Source organism: Anas acuta, chromosome W, assembly GCF_963932015.1.
Source record: "Anas acuta chromosome W, bAnaAcu1.1, whole genome shotgun sequence".
NCBI classification, from domain to species: domain Eukaryota; kingdom Metazoa; phylum Chordata; class Aves; order Anseriformes; family Anatidae; genus Anas; species Anas acuta.
In genome coordinates this window covers 18,757,172-18,777,514 of record NC_089016.1, presented here as the reverse complement: position 1 = coordinate 18,777,514, position 20,343 = coordinate 18,757,172, and the positions used below count along the sequence as shown (strand labels likewise).

General features: G+C 47.5%; 2 protein-coding genes across 2 annotated transcripts in view; one reads left to right on the top strand and one right to left on the bottom strand.

Annotated features, from left to right (window-relative positions):
* The window catches only part of LOC137847016 (uncharacterized), a 257,368-nt gene that overhangs the window by 122,907 nt on the left and 114,118 nt on the right, over positions 1-20,343 (top strand). The gene's annotated exons all lie outside the window — the stretch shown is intronic.
* LOC137847037 (uncharacterized) overlaps positions 1-20,343 on the bottom strand; it is a 222,527-nt gene that overhangs the window by 156,087 nt on the left and 46,097 nt on the right. The gene's annotated exons all lie outside the window — the stretch shown is intronic.

The following is a 20,343-nucleotide window of genomic DNA, read 5'->3' as shown; positions in this document are numbered from 1 at the left end:
TTCCTCATGCTGCGTGCATTGGTGTAGAAGCACTTCAAATGCGCCTCATTGTACACAGCACCTCATGGAGCACACCAAAGGACCTCACCAGAACACAGTCTTTCTGATTTTGGCATTCCATCCCATAGCTTATCACTGGCAGGCCTGGTTTTATCCCTTTCCAACTCTAGTTTAAAGTCCTATCAATCAGCCCTGCTAACTCCTGGGCAAAAATCCTTTTCCCCCTCTGAGAGAGGTGCATCCCATTTGGTGCCAGCAGGTCTGGTGTCACATAGACCTTCCCGTGATCAAGAAACCCAAAGTTCTGCCAGTGGCACCAGTCTCGAAGCCAAGTATTGAGCTGAGTCAGCCTGTAGATGTTGATCCCTGCTACTGGAAGGACAGAAGCAAACAGAACCTGTTCCCTTTAACCTTTAATTGGTCCTTTAACCAATCACCCCAAAGCACTAAAGTCCCTTATGATTGCCCTTGGACCTTTCTACCTTGTCACTACCAGCCTGAAAAAACAGTAATGGGTAGGAGTCAGAGGGCCGTACCAGGCAAGTGACTTTTCTAGCAATGTCTCTTACCCAAGCCCCAGGGAGGCAGCAGACTTCCCTGTAGGAGTACTACACGTTTACAAGCTACTCGATGTTCCTCTATACCATATACATGTATGTACAATTTTTCTTTTTATCAACCCTTTAATTTCTCCTTTCATATGTTTAGAGAACTTGTGATCTTGTTTTTTTTTTTTTTTTTTTTTTTTTTTTCTGTTCTCATACTGCTCATCCTGTTTTTCTAGGTCTTCTACCTTATTTTGAGGAGCGCTGCAAACAGGACGCGCTAACAGGACCGGCTTGGCAGTTAGCACAGGCAGTTTGCGCAGGGCAGGGGGGAGAACCTAGACCTCGCCATGGTGGGCACCCATCGCAGCGGTCGGTCCGAGGCGGCAACCCAAATGGAGGAGATGCTGCCTCTCTGGGCTCATGTGGTCACCCAGATAGATCCCCTGATGGGGGAGGTGGCAGTCCAGACAGGTGACTGCGGGGAATTCCGGAATCTGGAGGCCCATCTGGGCCATGAGGGAGGAGAGCGCTGTCATGGGTACAGGTGTGCCCTGCTTCAGGGACTCCTCGAGCAGGTGGCTGGGCTGCAGCGAGAAATCGGCAGCCTGAGGGAGTCTCTGAGGGTGACAGATAGGAGGGGTCTCCCTGCCCCTGCTGTTGCTCGGCAGCCCTCTCCTATATCCCAACAAGGGGTAGAGGCTGCCCCCGTTGAGCACATGCAGAACAGACGGCTAGACTGTCCGCAAGAGACAAGGGGCTGGACCCTTGTCTTGGCTTGGAGCAGAAAGAGACGTCTGCCCCCCACACCCACGGTGCCACCTACCCCCACGGTGTCCCTGGGAAATAGATTTGAGGCTCTCAGGGAGGTTGCGGAAGAGGCTGAGGGTCTGGACAGTAGTCCAAACCCAGGAAGCAACCCCGAGAAGAGAGTCAAGATTGGGGGAAGTGCAAAACATAAGGATCAGGGCCAGATGGAGCACCGCATTGTAACCTGTGCCACAAAAAAAGAGCGGAGAGTCCTGGTGATTGGGGACTCCTTGCTGAGGGGCACTGAGGCTCCTATCTGCCACCCAAATAACCTATCCAGAGAAGTGTGCTGTCTTCCTGGGGCACGTGTCAGAGACATTAGGAAGGCTCTGCCACAACTCATTAAACCGGAGGACTACTATCCTTTCGTAGTCATTCAGGGTGGATCCTGGAAAGCTGCTATTAGAAAAATGAAGAATATTAAAAAGGACTTTGCATCCCTGGGGAGGTTGTTGAGGGGATCAGGGGTGCAGGTAGTGTTCTCCTCTGTCCTCCCGCTGGGTGACTGGGATGCAGATAGAAGGAGCAGAACAGGACAGGTAAATGGCTGAGGGGGTGGTGTCTGGACCAGGGATTTGGGTATTTTGATCTTGGGCCGTCCTTTGAGAGGGCAGGTATGTGGGCTACGAACAGACACCAACTGAGCAAGTGGGGCACAAGTGTGTTGGGGAGCAAGCTCTCTGGGCTAATTACCAGGGCTTTAAACTAGGTTTGATGGGGGAAGGGAGGGGAGCTAAAGGTGACAGAGAAGGGCTGGGGGAAGTCGTCACTACTGTCACTGTTGAAGACAGGGAAAAACTTCTGAGCTCTCCCATAGGATTGTCTGAGGGCTCCTCAGAGAAGGTAGCGTTCCTGATCCCCTCCTAGTAGCTGGTAGGGTGCTATGTTTTGGATTTAGGATGAGAATAATGTTGATAACACACTGATGTTTTAATTGTTGTAGAGCAATGACTGCAGCACATCTTAATCATGAATAACCTGTGCTATAGTGCCCATGGTCAAGGCCAATTCTCGATCAGGAGCCCATCTGTATGTTGCATCTCTACCTAGATGGCCTGAGTTGTCATGGGCCCATCGGACTATAAATAATTCACCTTTATGTTGCTCGTCCAGGTCCAGGCTTCTCATTTTCTGGTAGCTTTTTTTACAGTGGGGCTTCTTCAGCATGGGCCACTTCCTCCTCCTCTGATATCCCAAAATATTTGCCTTCTGGCCAGTCCATAATCACTTCCAAGATTCCTGGGCAACTGGGGTTTCCTATTCGAGCCCGCTGAGTAATCAGTGCAACCCACTTGCTCCATGTAGCATCAGTTGCATGATGCGTAGAGGGGACTCTTCCTTTGAACATCCAGCCTAGTACCGGCAATCGGGGTGCTAGGAGGAGCTGCGCTTCAGTACCGACCACTTCCGAAGCAGATGGAACTCCTTCATATGCTGCCAATATCTCCTTTTCAGTTGGAGTGTAGCGGGCCTCAGATCCTCCGTATCCCCGACTCCAAAACCCCAGGGGTCGACCTTGAGTTTCCCCAGGTTCTTTCTGCCAGAGGCTCCAGGTGGGGCCATTCTCCCTGGCTGGTAGAGCACATCCTTTACATCTGGTCCTGTTCGAACTGGCCCAAGGGCTACTGCATGAACTATGTCCTGCTTAATTTGTTCAAAGGCTTGTCGTTGCTCAGGGCCCCATTCAAACTCATTCTTCTTACGGTTTACTTGGTAGAGCGTTTTTACAATCAGACTGTAATTTGGAATGTGCATTCTCCAAAACCCCACAACACCTAGGAAAGTTTGTGTTTCTTTTTTGCTAGTTGGTGGAGACATAGCTGTTATTTTGTTGATCACATTCATTGGGATGTGACGACATCCATCTTGGCATTTTATTCCTAAAAACTGGATCTCTCATGAAGGTCCTTTGACTTTATTTTGTTTTATGGCAAAACCAGCCTTCAGAAGGATTTGAACTATTTTCTTTTCTTTCTCGAAAACTTCCTCTGCTGCGTCAGCCCACACGAGGATGTCATCGATGTACTGCAGGTGTTCAGGAGCTTCCCCCTGCTCCAGCACAGATTGGATCAGTCCATGGCAAATGGTAGGGCTATGTTTCCACCCGTGGGGCAACCAGTTCCAGGTGTATTGGACTCCCCTCCAAGTGAAAGCAAATTGTGGCCTGCACTCTGCTGCTCGAGGGATGGAGAAAAATGCATTAGCAATTGTGGCGTACCACTTGGCTGCCTTCGATTCCAGTTCATACTGGAGTTCTAGCACGTCTGGCACTGCAGCAGTCAGTGGTGGCGTGACTTCGTTCAGGCCCCGATAGTCCCCTGTTAGTCTCCACTCACCATTAGACTTTCGCACTGGCCATATGGGACTATTAAAAGGTGAATGAGTCTTGCTGATTACTCCTTGGATCTCCAGTTGACAAATTAGCTTATGGATGAAAATCAGGGAGTCTTGGTTGGTGCGATATTGTCGTCAGTGCACAGTTGTGGTAGCAATTGGCACTTGCTGTTCTTCGACCCTCACAACAGAAGGGTCCTCTGAGAGACTGGGCAAGGTAGACCATTGTTTAATGTCATCTGTTGTGGGAAAGGAATTCAGAGGTGGCTTTACGCTATTTCACACATCCCTGAATTAGAGATAATGAGGAAACGAGCGGTAGAAACAAAAACTTGAGCAAGGTTGAGATAAAGTAAATTGCCTACAGTGTTAAAGATGAGCTTTGGGCAGTGGCCAATTGCTGGCTGGCTCGAGGGGCGTGTCTGAGTGTCTCTAACCAATTGTATGACAGATTCGGGCGCATGGACAGCGCGTAGGGCTACGGGGAAAGTATATGTAGTAGTGAAAAGGGGTAATAAACATCTCCTTATTCAAGAGCTATCAGGAGTCCGTGTCTTGCATCCCTTCAATGGAGACCCTGACATGGGAGGAGCAGCACTGCACGAGCGTCCGAAGGGAACCCAGGTGAACGAGTCAAGTTCACAGCTGGACTGCAGCTTCAGCCCTGGGACATCACCTGAAGGACAGGTGAGCGGCTGGGCATTGATCATGGGAGCTAGCCTTTCAGCAGAGGAAGAGGCTATAGTGAAACTACTAACGCAACTCCTAATAGAAAGGAGAGTAAAAAATGAACCGTTTAAGATAAAGATATTATTGATTTTTTTGCAAGTGTGCTGGGAAGCGCTAAAGGACAGGGACCCGGTAGGAATGGCTTTCCCGGTGCAGGTGCGACCCAATGGTCCAAATGAATATAATGCCTTCCAATGGGACCTAATTAAAGAATTAAGAAAGACTGTGACTACATATGGATTATACACACCATTTACTCAGTTATTGTTAGAAAATGTTATGACTGGTCAATTGTTGGTGCCATACGATTGCCGTCAGATAGCCGCGCTGATTTTAACGCCAACACAAAAATTACTCTGTAAGCAAAAATGGAAAGAAGGGTGCTAATTAGCTACCCTGGGTAACATAGAACGGCAGCCTGGCGACCCCCTCCGGGGGAGCCGGGATCCTACAGTTGATGGGGACTGAGCGTTACTTGAACGCAGGGTCCAGCGCCACCTGCACCCCCGCTGTCACCTCCGAGCATCTGCCCACCCGCCTCGCCGCCGGCTACTGTGTTTCTCAGGTTTGAGAGCCCGTCCGCCCGCACCGGGAGCTGCCATGTTCCGCCTGCTGTTGCGCCCGGGCCCGCCCCCCCGCGGGCCCCCGCTCGCCGCCGCCCGCCGCCGCCCGCCGCCGCCGCTGCTCACCCCCCCCTGCCCTCCAGTCCCTCTGCTGGTGCTGCGGGCCGCCGCCGGCAGCTCGGCCAAGAATGTGGGTGGATCCCCTGAAAAGGCAGCCACAGATCTCAGCAGAGAAAACAAGAAACTCAATAAATGCCAGCAGCTGAAAAAAGTTTTCAAAGAATGTGGTGCTGTAGGGGTTACCTTCCACGTTGGAATTTCATCAGTATCTCTAGGAATCTTCTACCTGGCTGTGTCAAGTGGTGTGGATATGACTGCAGTTCTCTTCAAACTTGGTTTCAGTGAATCATCGCTGCAATCTAAAAGGGCTGCTGGTACAAGCACATTTGTGTTGGCATATGCTATTCACAAATTGTTTGCTCCAGTACGAATAATTTGTGTGCCAGTGATACAGATGTCAATGTTTAACAACAGGAAAACATTACATTGTTCTTTATCCAGCTAAATTAGATGGCTAAGTACCTAAACATGCTTTCTCACAAACTACTGTGTCCCCTGCTCACCACCTTTGTTTTTTTTTTTCCAACTAAAACAAGAGTCGCTGTTGTAACATCAAAATTTGCATTAATAACAATTTGTGTAGCTCAAAAGATTACACTGTTTCTCTCTCTTGGCATAGAATATTTGCATTGTGCCAAATGCTAGTAGATATTTTCATATATTTTCTATGCTCTGTGATAGCTTAATATATGCAGACTTTCAGACTTGTGTCCTCTTCTGTTAGAGATAAAAACCATAAATGATGGAGAAATTACACTGTGAATGTGTCTTAGGCTGTTAAATATTTGTTTTTCAGATTTTTTTTAATGTATGTATTTAAGTAAATTTGTTAGCTTATTTTTGCCAATTTATGTTCATAAATGTTTTGAAGTAATTGTTTCAGGGAAAGTATCTGTGCTGCACTGTCAATAAAAATGTGTTAAATGAAAAAAAAAAAAGGAGAAAAATTAAAAAAAAAAAAAGAAAAAAGAGGAAAAAAAAAAGAAAAAAAGAAAAAAAAACACCCTAGTACCTTTGAATATTGTATCAGACTCGCAGAATGCTGTAGGTGTCACATTGAGAGGGCACATTTGAGACATATCCCAAAGGAAAACTTGTTTCTAAAATTTAAAGAGCTGCTATTTTTGGTAGAGCAGCGAGTGCACCTGTATTGTATTATTCACATATGAAGCCACACCATGTTACCTGGTATTTTTGCAGAGGGTAACGCACATGCTGACCAGCTAACTAATATGACCCTGACTGCCCCCGTGCCTAAGGTGCTGGAGCAAGCATGGTTATCCTATGCCTTTTTCCATCAATCCACCAAAGTCTTGGCGAAACAATTCACTATATCGAACACTGATGCCAAATTGATTGTCCAAACATGTCCTGACTGTCACCAACACGTTTCAACCCCGTCTTTAATGGTAAACCATAGAGGTCTTACGGTCCTTAAAGTTAGGGCAGACTGACATAACACATATTCCAGAATTTGGTCGCTTGAAATATGTTCACGTATCAGTAAATACTTTCTCTTATGCTATTTGGGTGACAGCTGCGGCAGGTGAAACTAGTCGCCATGTCCAGGCTCACTGTTGTAATAAATGGCTCAGTCTTCAAAATAGGACTATAATCAAAGTTTACAATTTATTAAAGGAACAGAGGTAAGCAAACAGCGCTGGGTGCGCCAGGAGTCTCTGCTCCACCAAGACGCACACCAGTTACATCAAGCAGCTGATTTTTATGCTCCTAGGCTGATACATATTCATTACTACTTCTAAAAAAAACAGGGTTATTATAATTAGTTTCCAGAATCCAAACCCTCCTACTGGAGCATGCGTATCAGTCTCCAGTGGTCCCTCTGGGAGTCTCTGGGGGTCTCTCGTGGTGAAGGCTCATAGTCTTCCTCCCTCTTGTCCTTCTCCTTTGTCCAACTTGGCTGTATGTCAGAGACTTGTGCAGCGTCCCCTGCATGCTTTGTCTTTTAGTCGTTCTTCAGCTCTCCCTGTCTCCTTAATCTCGTGGCCAGATATCAGAGACTTGCATAGTGTCCCATGCAATAGTCATAATAGTTAGCAGTTATTCTGAAACCCCCCAGATATCAGAGACTTCAAGGAAAAACCTACAAATACATTTCCCTTCAAGCTCTCTATTGACACAAATTGCTAAAACATTCCTTTGCAAGACACAAGAACTATATACATTAACCACTCTGTTTTTCTTAGACTTGTGGTTATACAAGGGTATGTAAGACAGAAGATCACATTCATCATACCATGAGGCCCTAGCACTGTTCCATACTGACACAAATCAGATGAACATATCTCACACTGTCATGTCCCTTTCGCAGCGCTAGGCATCCCAAAGGAAATAAAAACCGACAATGGCCCCACCTATGGTAGTCACTCCTTTCAAACCTTTTTTCAAACTTGGGTTATCCGACACATCACAGGCATTCCTCATTCCCCCGCGGGTCAAGCCATTGTAGAGCGCACACATGGCACCTTGAAAACACTGCTAAATAAACAAAAAGGGGGAGACACCCAGGAAACACCACAGAACAGGTTGGGAAAGTCACTTCATATAACGAATCACCTATCATTACCCTTTCCTCACAAAGAGGTACCGCACATAGTAAAACATTACAGAAGTATGAATTCCACGCTGTCACAGGTGCCACAATCAGAGCAGGCCTTAGTGATGGTAAAAAAAAAATTAAATACAGGTCTTTGGGAGGGACCCCAACCTCTAATAACTTGGGATCAAGGGTATGCTTGTGCCTCCACAGGTCACGGACCAAGATGGGTACCAGCAAGGGAGGTAAGGCCATGGTTGGCCTCCTCCTCACAATTGCTGCTGTCATCGGTTATTGCCAACCCTGGGTCTCCATCCAACCATGCCACAACATCTGGGTCACCCTCATCAACATGACAGGACAAGAAGCGATGTGCCTGTCCCTGGCTAGTGCTAATGACCAGTTTATGACATGTTTGGTGGGGATCCCGGCAGATAAGAAAGATTGGACTGTTTACTTACCGCGAGCGCCCCTAGAGCCACAGGAATTAGATATCCTGGGATGTGTAACAGCAACAGCATGTGTAAGGTTTAATTGCTCAGGCAAAAACCAAATCATGAAACAAATCATGAACGCCATACTCGCTCCTTATTGCAATGCATCTCTTTGGTGTAATTATACAAAACTATAATAGCATCATTCCTTGCGCCAGGAGCCACTCTGCTCGGCTGTGGGATCGACTGTGGAACGGACACCCCTAGGTGCACCCCGAGTATTTTCCTCGGAGGGGTCTCCACTCAGCCGCTCACCACGGGAGTAGCCAAGGACCTCTTGAAGCCACGGACAAATTATTTTAAGTGATATTTTCTTGTGGTATTAATGAGAAGTGCAAGAGGCCTCTTTGTGTGACTGTGTGCTGTGTGAGTGAGAAGCAGCATCGCTGCGAAGCAACATCCCTAGCACTTAGTGGCTTATTAACTGATGTAGATTCTAGTAGACACTTTACAATCGTAATTCTGCATGTGATTTTCACCCTGTTGCTTATTGTACCTTGCTTATGGCAATGTCTGCGGTGCTTGATAGAAAAATCTATAGAAAGCGTTTGCTTGATTGAAAATAAAAAGGGGTAATTGTGGGAAAGGAATTCGCAGGTGGCTTCACACTGTTTCACACGTCATTGAATTAGAAATAATGAAAAAATAAGCATTAGAAAGAAAAACTTGAGCAAGGTTAAGATAAATTAAGTTGGCTACAATGTTAAAGATGAACTTTGAGCAGTGGCCAATTGCTGGCTGGCTTGAGGCATGTCTGAGGGTCTCTAACCAACTGCATGGCTGATTCAGGCACATGGACAGTGTATGGGGTTACAGGGAAAGTATATGTAGGGGAGAAAAAAGGGCAATAAAGGCCTTCTGTTTAAGATCCATTGGGAGTCTGTGTCTTTCATCCCTTCATTCTCCCATGAAAAAGTGGTCATAATGGAAGCCTTTTGGAAGACAAAAACTGCCTCGGGCATCCTTTACATAGCCCCATGCACAATAAGTTCTCTGCTCTTTCTCTCTCTCCAGACCCTAACCCTAATTATATCCGTAACCTAATACATATGTCACCAAATTCCCCCATGAAATAGTGCTCACAACAGACGCCTTTCTGTAGACCTGAACTTCCTTTGGCAGCCTTTAAACATCCCCATGCACAACAGGACTCTGTGCTTTCTCTCTCTCCAAACCCTAACCCTAACCCAACACCTACATAGCCAAATTATCACATGGAATAGTGCTCACAACAGATGAGATGAGGTGAGGTGGATTTGTTAAGTGAGTTGAGATAATATGAGGTGAAGTGAGATGAGATAATGTGAGGTAATGTAAAATGACTTCAGGAAAGCTGAGGCTTGATGAGAGGAGGCAAGGAAATGTGAGGTGAGGTGAGGATGGATAGAGGTCAGGTGAGAGAACGGGACAGCTGGGGGATCAGGTCCAGTCAGCATGGGTTCATGAAACACAAGTCCTGACTGACCAACCTCATCTCTTTCTATGGTGGTGACCCACCTGGTGGATGAGGGAAAGGCTGTTGACGCAGTCTACCTAGACTTACAATCATAGAATCTCCCGAGTTGGAAGGGACCCATAAGGATAGAGTCCAACTCCTGGCACCACACAGATCTACCCAAAAATTCTGACCATATGACTAAGAGCACAGTCTTAAACTCCACTGCTTAAACAAACACTTCTTAAACTCCAACAGGCTTGGTGCCATGCCCTGGAGAGCCTGTTCCAGCATGCAACAACCCTCTCAGTGAAGAACCTCTTCCTGATAACCAGCCTGAACCTCCCCTGTCACATCTTAACACCATTCCCTCAGGTCCTATCACTGGTCACTAAAGAGATTAGATCGGCGCCTGCCCCTCCACTCCCCCTCATGAGGAAGCTGTAGACCGACTTCAGAAAGGCCTTTGACACAGTCTCCCACAGTATTCTCCTGGAGAAGCTGGCAGCCCATGGCTTGGACAGATAAACTCTTTGCTGAGTTAAAAACTGTCTGGATGACAGTGGTGACTGAGAGTAGTGGTGAAAGGAGTGAAATCCAGCTGGCGACCAGTCACAAGTGGTGTTCCCCAGGGGTTGGTGTTGGGGCCCATCCTCATTAATATCTTTATTGATGATTTGGATGAGGGAATTGAGTGTACCTTCAGTAAGTTTGCAGACGATACCAAGTTGGGGAGAAGTGTCAATCTGCTGGAGGTTAGGAAGGCCCTGCAGAGGGACCTGGACAGGTTGGGTTGATGGGCAGAGGCCAATGGGATGAGGTTCAACATGGCTAAGTGCCGGGTTCTGCACTTTGGTCACAACAACCCCATGCAATGCTACAGGCTTAGGGCATAGTGGCCGGAAAGCTTTGCAGAGGAAGTTACGCGGGTATAACCAAGCAGGGATCTGAACCTTCCTGCTTTGATTGCAGTGGTAAAGTCCTTGCCACTTTTCCACTAAAGGCTCACGGTTCCATCTTTGAAGTAGTACCTGATGTCCAGTTCAGAAGGGGTACACCAGAAAATCACCCCTGAAGGAGCAAAAAATCCTAAAAAAAAAAAAAAAAAGAAAACAACGAAATAATTATCAACAAATTATCAACACTCTTCTCATCCTAAATCCAGAACATGGCATCCTACCAGCTACTAGGAGGAAAATTAACTCTATCCTAACTGAAACCAGGACACAACCGCAGAGGGACAAAAACCAAAGCTCATGCTGGGGCATGGGCTATGCTTAGCCCCAAACGAGCTGCAATCAATAGGTCAAAGCCCTGACACAAGTTCTGCGAAAATAAGAGCTAGAGAGACAAGAACCAGATAAAGTTACATGAATGCAAGCCATGTGGCCGAGGTTTGCACGCACTATGCCACAATTCATGTAAAGCACTAAGCTACTCCCCAGTAAGAGCACTTGTCTTCTATCATTTTTTCTATGCACTGAAAGACATCCAGCAAGTTGCAGGAACACTTTCAAGGCCATGAGCTGCCCCAGGGTTAGGAACAGTGCAGTTTGTGCAAACCGAAGCTCTTGCTGGGCTCAGGGCCAATGTGTGTTCTGCTGGCTCTGCAGCCATCCCAGCCAGGCCGCGACACAGGGAAAGAACAAACTGTGGTGTTCGATTGATCCCTAGCATTGCTGATACTGCATAGCACCACACAGGCTCTGGCACAATGCGGTGGGGCAATCTCTGGGTGTACAGCAAGGTGCCCACCACTGTGAGCTGTGCCCACCTTCATCCCTGGTGGAGCAGAGACTCCCGGCGCACCCAGCGCTCTTTGCTTACCTCTATTCCTTTAATAAATTGTAAACTTTGATTATAGTCCTATTTGGGACTCAGCCACTTATGACAACTGGGGGCTCGTCCAGGATGGCTTTGGTTCCTGAATTCTAATTTGATCTAGGAGAGACGCCCCACCATTTGGTGGCTCATGTTCAGGACCAATGCCATCTTGAACATGAATAAAGGTAAGCAAAGATTTTGAGCTCCCTTGCCGGCTGCAGCACTGTATTTTGCCCATAATTCTGCGCGCGAAGATCCGAATGAAGACGACGGAGTCGTAAGTATTTAAGGCATATACCATTCGGTTGGGTGGGATTCGGTTGCCTGTGTGTGTAAGAGTGTGACTGAGACGGAACTCAGTTCCGAAGCGAGTGTGGAGGTCTTCTAACTGCGGTTCCAATCTCCCGCGAGGGACTTGGCCAGTGAAGGACCGAAGCGATTCCCATAGGATTTGTGGGTGGGTGATAGGTCCTAAACCCCCTGATAAAGAGCTTATAGACCTTTTGAGAAAGTACAAGCTGATTTCACTGAATTGCCCAAGGTAGAGAGGATAAAATTTCTATTGGTAATAGTAGATCATTTAACACAATGGGTAGAAGCCTATCCCGTAGCACGAGCTATGGCACAAATGGTGGTAAAAATTCTATTAGAACACCTGATACCTAGATATGGGATAATCCAGTACATTGATTCTGACCAGGGCACACACTTTACTTCTAAAATAATAAAATTATTATGTCAATCATTAGGTATTCAGTGGAAATACCATACTCCGTGGCACCCACAAAGCTCAGGGAAAGTAGAAAGACTGAATCAAACAATAAGACAACAGTTGACTAAGTTAATGATTGAGACACAAATGCCCTGAACAAAATGCTTACCCTTGGCACTTTTAAACATATGAACTAAACCACACAGCGAGACTGGATTATCACCATATGACATGTTATATGATATGCCTTATTCTCAAGGGATGCCTCTAGGGAACAATGTAGTTGAGGACTGTAGCATCCAGAAATATATAATTACTATTGGAAGGAGATTACAAGAGCTAAGAGAAATTGGAATGATTGCTCAAACACCACCTTTAGGATTTGCTGTTCATAAAATACAACCAGGAGACAAGGTCTTAATAAAAACCTGGAGGGAAGAATCATTGAACCCCCGATGGGAGGGACTGTACCTTGTTTTACTGACTACTGAAACAGCTGTCAGAACAGCAGAAAGGGGTTGGACTCATGCATCCAGAATAAAAGGACCAGTAACTACAGAAACTTGGAGGGTTGAGCCCGCTCCTGGGGAACTGAAACTCAAGCTAAAGAATAACTAATAGTCTGGCAACAAAAGAATATATAATAATATTCTGGCAATCTTCCCTATGAGGAAAGGCTGAGACACCTGGGTCTGTTCAGCCTGGAGAAAAGAAGACTGAGAGGGGATCTCATCAATGTGTATAAATACCTGAGGTGTGGGAGGCAGAGGGATATGGCCAACCTCTTTTCAGTGGTTTGTGGGGACAGGACAAGGGGTAATGGCCACAAGATAGAGCACTGGAAGTTCCGCACTGACATGCGAAAGAACTTCTTCACGGTGAGGGTGACGGAGCACTGGAACAAGACCAATCCCCACCTCGCTACAGCCTCCTTTGAGATACCTATAAAGAGTGATAAGGTCGCCCCTGAGCCTCCTCTTCTCCAGGCTGAACAAGCCCAGCTCCCTCAGCTGCTCCACATAAGACTTGTTCTCCAGACCCCTCACCAGCTTCGTTGCCCTTCTCTGGGCACACTCAAGCACCTCCATGTCCTTCGTGTAGCGAGGGGCCCAGAACTGAACACAGTACTCGAGGTGCGGCCTCACCAGAGCCGAGTACGGGGGGACAATCACCTCCCTAGACCTGCTGGCCACACCATTCCTGAAACAAGCCAGGATGCTGTTGGCCTTCTTGGCCACCTGAGCACACTGCTGGCTCATATTCAGCTGACTATCAACCATCACTCCCAGGTCCTTCTCTGCCAGGCAGCTTTCCAACCATTCCTCTCCCAGCCTGTAGGACACTTGGCCTTGTTGAACTTCATACAGTTGACCTCAGCCCATCGGTGCAGGTCTCCCGTAGCAACTCGATCTCGGATGTCCCGCGTCGCACCACAATTACTTCAATTCCCCACGTTTTCCGGCGCTGCTCCGGTCTCTCAGCGCCGCTCCGGGCTCTCGGCCTGTTCAGGTCTCAGCGAGTCTGGGTCTCAGCGAGTCCAGGTCTTGGCCTGTGCGGGCCTCAGCCTGTTCGGGTCAAGTCCCTGCTCGGGCACCATATGTTGCAGGAAGCACGGCCAAAAGCACCAGTAGAGTCAGATCATGCTCCTGCCTTTTTCTTGTCACACTCAAAGCATTTAAGAGCAAAAACAAAATCACAAGATACACCGCTAGGCCCATATATTAGGCACCACCACTCAAAAGTTGGATAAAACAGCACTTCTTTTCAGTCTGTCACGCACTTCATTTGTCTCAGCCCTCTCCTGTTGTGGAGAGTACGGAACCACGGATCGGAACTCTGCACTCGCTTTGCAGCGACGCTGCGTCTCACTCACACAGCACAATCGCACACAGAGGCCTCTAGCACATCTCATTCATACCACAGGAATATAATTTAGAATGATAACCAACCAAATAAGTATTGTTCCTCGTGAAGTGATTTGTAACACTTTGTTTTAAACCCTTACACTTACACAAATACTTTCAACACAAAATACCTGGACATTTAAAAACACATACAATTATTAACACTCCAGTTAGTATCCCTCCAGCAGCCGAAAACATACCGTTTGTCTGCAGCTTCAGGAGATCTTTGCCTGCTGTCGTGGTTTGACCCGGCCGGCAGCTAAACACCACGCAGCCGTTCGCTCACCCTCCCCCCTCCCTCTCTGGGACGGGGGAGAGAAATGGAAAGTGAAGCCCGTGAGTTGAGATAAAGACAGTTTAATAAGACAGGAAAATAATAATAACAAAATAATAATAACAATAATAACAATAATGATACAATGGTGATAATACGAAAGTAATAATAGTATGTACAAACAAGTGATGCACAATGCAATTGCTCACCACCCGCTGACCGATGCCCAGCCTAACCCCGAGCAGTCCGGCCCCTTCCCCCCGGCTAGCCACCCCTATATATTGTTTAGCATGACGTCAGATGGTATGGAATACCCCTTTGGCTAGTTTGGGTCACCTGTCCTGGGTCTGTCCCCTCCCAGCTCTTACTGCACCCCCAGCCTGCCCGTTGGCAGGACAGAGCAAAAGGCTGAGATGTCCTTGGCTTAGTATAAGCACTGCTCTGCAACAATTAAAGCATCGGGGTGTTATCAGCACTCTTCTCATCCTAAGCCAAAACACAGCATTCCACCAGCTACTAGGAAGAAAATTAATTCTGTTCTAACTGAAACCAGGACATCTATCCACCCCTTATTCCATACCATTTTTTCACCTTCTCTACAGGGGCAGCTTGCACTGCTACTGCTCGTTTCTCTGACTTTGTTACAGGGTCTGCCACAGGGGTTGGAATACCCTCTGCAGGGGCAGCTTGCACTGCTACAGCTCGTTTCTCTGACCCCATTACAGGGGTTGGAATACCCTCTGCAGGGGCAGCTTGCACTGCTACAGCTCGTTTCTCTGACCCCATTACAGGGGTTGGAATACCCTCTGCAGGGGCAGCTTGCACTGCTACAGCTCGTTTCTCTGACCCCATTACAGGGGTTGGAATACCCTCTGCAGGGTCAACTTGCACTGCTACAGATTGTTTCTCTGACACGGCCACAGGAGCTGGAGCGGCTGCAGAAGCTGGAGCGGTTGCAGGAACTGGAGCTGTAGCGGCTACAGGAGCTGGAGCTGGAGCTGGAGCAGTTGCAGGAGCTGGGACTGGAGCAGCAGTAGGAGCTGGAGCTGGAGCGGCTTCAGGAGCTGGAGCTGGAGTGGCTGCAGGAGCTGGGACTGGAGCGGCTGCAGGAGCTGTAACTGGAGCGGCTGCAGGAGCTGGGACTGGAGCGGCTGCAGGAGCTGGAGCTGGAGTGGCTGCAGGAGCTGGGACTGGAGCGGCTGCGGGAGCTGGGACTGGAGCGGCTGCAGGAGCTGGAGCTGGAGCTGGAGTGGCTGCAGGAGCTGGGACTGGAGCGGCTGCAGAGTCCACCGTAGGGGTCACAGTGGCCGTTGGATCTGTCACAGGGCTTGGAGTGGCCGCAGGGTCTGTCACTAAGTTGATAGCAGTATCAATGGCAGCTCGATAGGCATGAGCCAGGCCCCAGCACGTTACAATGATTTGTGTTACTTTGGAACTGCCAGAATCAGGACACCTTTTTTTCAAGCATTCTGCCAGTTTTTGAGGATTTTGCCATTGTTCAGGGGTGAATTTCCAACACACTGGGGGTGCCAACTGCTCTAGATGCCTGCCCATATCCACCCATACTCCCTGCCACTCACAACTATCCTGCCTCCGGGCAGATCTCCGGATGAGCTTCCCAAGTAGTTGTTTAACTATAAGCAGAATCTGAAGTGCATTCATGAGGCAGAACAACAAGACTATGGTATTCTGAGTATCCCAATAATATTCAATATCTTGGAGAGCTATTTTGACAAGCTCAGGGGATAAGAGGGTGGTGAAGGAGGAAGGCAGAGTGATCCAGGAGGATACAGGGGTGGTGAAGGAGAAAGGGAGAGTAATCAAGTAAGGAAAAATATCTTCCCCTTTCCCCTCCACAGATTGACTCTCTAACGGAGAAAAACAATAGGTATAATTGCTAATAGTTCCCAAGATACTGTTTCCAAAGTACAGAGTCCACGATGTTACTGAGTATAAATACCAAGTTAGAGTCATGACCAGATATCTTATCGTCTCATAAGCCATTGCTATAACACTCAGTACCATAATGATCTGAAACCAGGGCCCGGAGAGGATAAACAACACGACAGAGAGTAAATACGGAAAATAATGTACTATAATACTCAATTTGGAAAACAGGCGCAGCAGAGTTGAGATTAAAGCAATCAGCATCATGACAAGTGACTATTAAGCAGGTCTAATCCTTACACCAATTTTAGTTTAACACACTCTGATCAGATCTGTCGTTATCTCAACCTTTCGTGCCCCACGTTGGGCGCCAAAAAGGACTGTCGTGGTTTGACCCGGCCGGCAGCTAAACACCACGCAGCCGTTCGCTCACCCTCCCCCCTCCCTCTCTGGGACGGGGGAGAGAAATGGAAAGTGAAGCCCGTGAGTTGAGATAAAGACAGTTTAATAAGACAGGAAAATAATAATAACAAAAATAATAATAACAATAATAATAATAATGATACAATGGTGATAATAGGAAAGTAATAATAGTATGTACAAACAAGTGATGCACAATGCAATTGCTCACCACTCGCTGACCAATGCCCAGCCTAACCCCGAGCAGTCCGGCCCCCTCCCCCCGGCTAGCCACCCCTATATATTGTTTAGCATGACGTCAGATGGTATGGAATACCCCTTTGGCTAGTTTGGGTCACCTGTCCCGGGTCTGTCCCCTCCCAGCTCTTACTGCACCCCCAGCCTGCCCGTTGGCAGGGCAGAGCAAAAGGCTGAGATGTCCTTGGCTTAGTATAAGCACTGCTCTGCAACAATTAAAGCATCGGGGTGTTATCAGCACTCTTCTCATCCTAAGCCAAAACACAGCATTCCACCAGCTACTAGGAAGAAAATTAATTCTAACTGAAACCAGGACATCTATCCACCCCTTATTCCATACCATTTATGTCATGCTCAGGTTACACTCTTTTCCATACATTCTAATTAGTCACCTATAGTAATCATGGTAGTGATAACATACAGTGTAATATACTAATTAACATGGTACAATTCAGTTCATGGGCTATTCTCACCCAGTATTAAATCTCCTTGAGGTACACACCGGACCGCTCCGTTCTTTTGCATCACCCACCAAGTGTATCCAGGTCCCTGAGCGAAAACAATTCCACGAATAGGTTTGCCTTTTCCTGAGGCAGGAGTAGCCCAGACTGTTTTACCCAGCATATTTCTTACATGCACTACAGGAACTTTATCCCCATCTACAGCACGTAACAGGTTTGATTGGGCAGGTCCAGCTCGGTTGGTAGATCCCCTAGTATTGACTAACCAGGTGGCCTTTGCCAAATGCGTATCCCAGTTTTTGAACGTCCCAGCGCCCATTGCTTTCAAGGTAGTCTTTAACAGGCCATTGTATCGTTCAACTTTCCCAGAGGCTGGTGCATGATAGGGGATGTGATACACCCATTCAATACCATGTTCTTTGGCCCAAGTGTCTATAAGGTTGTTTCAGAAGTGAGTCCCATTGTCTGATTCTATTCTTTCTGGGGTGCCATGTCGCCATAGGACTTGCTTTTCAAGGCCCAGGATAGTGTTCCGGGTGGTGGCATGAGGCACAGGATATGTTTCCAGCCATCCGGTGGTTGCTTCCACCATTGTAAGTACGTGGCGCTTGCCATTGCGAGTTTGACGGAGTGTGATGTAATCATTCTGCCAGGCCTCTCCATATTTATATTTCAGCCATCGTCCTCCATACCAAAGAGGCTTTGACCGTTTGGCTTGCTTGATTGCAGCACATGTTTCACAGTCATGAATAACCTGTGCTATAGCGTCCATGGTCAAGTCCACCCCTCGATCACGAGCCCATCTGTATGTTGCATCTCTACCTTGATGGCCTGAGGTGTCATGGGCCCATCGGGCTATAAATAATTCACCTTTATGCTGCCAATCCAGGTCCACCTGAGCTACTTCAATCTTAGCAGCCTGATTCACCTGCTGGTTGTTTTGATGTTCTTCAGTAGCCCGATTCTTGGGCACATGAGCATCTACGTGGCATACCTTTACAACCAGGTTCTCTACCTGGGCAACAATATCTTGCCACAATGCAGCAGCCCAGATGGGTTTGCACCTGCACTGCCAGTTGTTCTGCTTCCATTGCTGTAACCACCCCCACAGGGCATTTGCTACCATCCATGAATCGGTGTAGAGATAGAGAACTGGCCATTTTTCTCGTTCAGCAATGTCTAAAGCCAGCTGAATGGCTTTCACTTCTGCAAACTGACTCGATTCACCTTCTCCCTCAGCAGCTTCTGCAACTCGTTGCGTAGGACTCCATACAGCAGCCTTCCATCTCCGATGCTTCCCCACAATACGACAGGACCCATCAGTGAACAGGGCATATTTCTTTTCATTCTCTGGTAACTGGTTGTACAGTGGGGCTTCTTCAGCACGACCCACCTCCTCCTCTGATGATATCCCAAAGTATTTGCCTTCTGGCCAGTCCATGATCACTTCCAAGATTCCTGGGCGACTGGGGTTTCCTATTCGAGCCCGCTGAGTAATCAGTGCAACCCACTTGCTCCATGTAGCATCAGTTGCATGATGCGTAGAGGGGACCCTTCCCTTGAACATCCAGCCTAGTACCGGCAATCGGGGTGCTAGGAGGAGCTGCGCTTCAGTACCGACCACCTCCGAAGCAGATCAAACTCCTTCATATGCTGCCAATATCTCCTTTTCAGTTGGAGTATAGCGGGCCTCAGATCCTCTGTATCCACGACTCCAAAACCCCAGGGGCCGACCTCGAGTTTCCCCAGGTTCTTTCTGCCAGAGGCTCCAGGTGGGGCCGTTCTCCCCGGCTGCAGTGTAGAGCACATTCTTTACATCTGGTCCTGTTCGAACTGGCCCAAGAGCTACTGCATGGACTATTTCCTGCTTGATTTGTTCAAAGGCTTGTCGTTGTTCAGGGCCCCATTCAAACTCATTCTTCTTACGGGTTACTTGGTAGAGCGGGTTTACAATCAGACTGTAATTTGGGATGTGCATTCTCCAAAACCCCACGACACCTCGGAAAGTCTGTGTTTCTTTTTTGTTAGTTGGTGGAGACATAGCTGTTATTTTGTTGATCACATCTATTGGGATTTGACGACGTCCATCTTGCCATTGTTCAGGGGTGAATTTCCAACACACTGGGGGTGCCAACTGCTCTAGATGCCTGCCCATATCCACCCATACTCCCTGCCACCCACAACTATACTGCCTCCGGGCAGATCTCCGGATGAGCTTCCTAAGTAGTTGTTTAACTTTAAGCAGAACCTGAAGTGCATTCAGGAGGCAGAACAACAAGACTATGGTGGTCTGAGTATCCCAAGAATATTCAATATCTTGGAGAGCTATTTTGACAAGCTCAGGGGATAAGAGGGTGGTGAAGGAGGAAGGCAGAGTGATCCAGGAGGATACAGGGGTGGTGAAGGAGAAAGGGAGAGTAATCAAGTAAGAAAAAATATCTTCCCCTTTCCCCTCCACAGATTGACTCTCTAATGGAGAAAAACAATAGGTATAATTGCTAATAGTTCCCAAGATACAGTTTCCAAAGTACAGAGTCCACGATGTTACTGAGTACAAATACCAAGTTAGAGTCATGACCAGATATCTTATCGTCTCATAAGCCATTGCTATAACACTCAGTACCATAATGATCTGAAACCAGGGCCCGGAGAGGATAAACAACACTACAGAGAGCAAATACGGAAAATAATGTACTATAATACTCAATTTGGAAAACAGGCGCAGCAGAGTTGAGATTAAAACAATCAGCATCATGACAAGTGACTATTAAGCAGGTCTAATCCTTACACCAATTTTAGTTTAACACACTCTGGTCAGATCTGTCGTTATCTCAACCTTTCGAGCCCCACGTTGGGCGCCAAAAAGACTGTCGTGGTTTAACCCGGCCGGCAGCTAAACAACACACAGCCGTTCGCTCACCCTCCCCCCTCCCTCTCTGGGACGGGGGAGAGAAATGGAAAGTGAAGCCCGTGAGTTGAGATAAAGACAGTTTAATAAGACAGGAAAATAATAATAACAAAAATAATAATAACAATA